Source organism: Mchenga conophoros, linkage group LG11 (assembly GCF_057382185.1).
Source record: "Mchenga conophoros isolate Kocher_MC1m ecotype Shallow Benthic linkage group LG11, M_conophoros_male_GT1.1, whole genome shotgun sequence".
Taxonomy (NCBI): Eukaryota; Metazoa; Chordata; class Actinopteri; order Cichliformes; family Cichlidae; genus Mchenga; species Mchenga conophoros.
The window spans coordinates 144121-146246 of NC_140536.1; positions in this window are offsets into that span (position 1 = coordinate 144121).

Consider the following 2126-nt stretch of genomic DNA (forward strand, 5'->3'; position numbering starts at 1 on the left):
GTATCAATTGTTCAGACAGGTGGTGGTGTAATAGTATCAGGGATATTTTCCTGGCACACTTTGAGCTCTTTAGTACTAAGTGATTTTCATAACCTGAGTATTATTACTGACTTTTTATGACTACAGTGTACTGATCTTTGGATGGCTGTTTCCAGCAGGTTAACGCACAGTGATACAAAGCGAATATCATCTCAAACTGGTTTCTTAAACATGACGATGAGTTCATTGTACTCAAATGGCCTCCACAGTCACCAGATCTCAATCTAATAGAGCACCTTTGGGATGTAGTGGAACAGTAGATTCTCAACTTGGATATGCAGCTGACATATCTGCAGAAGCTGTGTGATGCTATTTTGCATTAATATGGACCCAAATCTCTGAGGAGTGTTTTCAGGAGCTTGTTTTACTGGTGCCAGAGTCAGAAGTCAGAAAAAAACTGCAAAAGTTGCAGAGTATACCTAATGAAGTGTCTGGTGATGGTATATGCTATAACATTACAGGCAAACATCCCCAGCTATTCTGGGATTCCGCGTGGATATGACACAAACATGCTCTGTAATACTAATACTGTCAACGTAAAGCATACAACTCCATGCAGATTGAACATCTGCATATTTTTCATGCCTTTAAATAACTAATATTTGCTAAAAATCAGTTTTAATTAGTGAGTCAGTCAGCGAGGTCTTCCATCAGCTGAAGGGACACTCCGCTAATTTTACAACTGAAGGTCAGTTTCCAGTCATGGTGAGGGCCACTCAGTATGTGACAGCCGTTGTCTTCTGCCGTCCTTCAGGCCTTCATTACAAACTGGGACACTGAGTCTGAAAGATGTCGAGGCTGTAATGGAGAGACTTTATCATGTTGCATTATCCCATGCCAAAGATCTTGGGTGTTGACAACTTGACTCATGCTAAAGAGTAACAGTGAGGACATCTCAGCCTTTAATGCCTGCCTTTTTTTGCATAGCTCTAGATTTTAAAGACTCTGACTACGTCATTCAGAGTTATTATGCATTTGTATTTTGTGAATTTTTCACACTACTACAGAAACATCTACACTTATGTGCGTGCGGGTGTAAAAGACTGTGTTATTGTGCTGTATAAGATGATTTATATCTGTGTGTGTGTGAGAGGGACAGGTCATGGCCTATCCTGGTTTCTCTGACCATGTCCTTTTCTGCTTTCCAGAGACACAATGGGGACATTTTAACAATGGCGTCAGTCAAGCACCTGAGCCATCGGCGCTTTGTGGTGTCCTTCCAGCTCGACAGCGTCCAGCGAACTGATCAAGACCTTTACCGCTGCGTCACTCAGTCCCCCAGAGGCTCCGGAGTCTCAAACTTTGCTGAACTCGTTGTCAAAGGTAAACATCCTTTTCCCTTTTCTCTGACTGTTATTATTGTTTTCTTTTAGCCTTCATTCTCCATCATCCCAGCCGTTATGATTTCCTGCTTTTCTTGGACACAGTACAGTACTGCATGTGATTGAAAGAAGAATTAAAAAGGAAACAGATACCCACAGGATATCATTTGTGCATGACTGCGAATGTCTCGCGCATTTATTTCTAATTTATTTCCAGAGAAATTTCTTATTCACAATTTGTATGCTACAGCGACCACTTGAAGGCTTTTTAAGTGATATCCACAGTCTCCCTGGCATGTGCGGCATCCTGAGCTGTAGTTGCCAGATAGACTGCCATACTGAGCTCTTCAGCTCTCTGTCAGAAGGCAGTTCACTTGCCTGGGACTCCTGCAGCCCTTGTCATATCATGTAGCGCAGATGGTGACCTCACTACCATTACTCACTCCATCCCCACCGCCCAACACCACTGCTTTGACAGCATAGTAATGACATGGCTTGCGGGATGGTTTGCTGGCATAACAAATCCGAGCCCTCAGCAAAGTAAAGAAAGGAAAATAAGGATGTAAGGGATTCTCAATCCCCTTGTCCTCTACTGTATGCTCTTGTTATTACGTTTTTAAAGACCGAATGGAGCGCAAATGAGAGTGAGGACAAGCTCAAAAGGAGTTTTTAAGCCAAGCTAGCAGAGTGGCTCTGTGGATATCAGTGTCTGTCGCTTGGCTGGCTGATAGATTGGTGCAGTCCACCACTTTGGTGGACAACCGT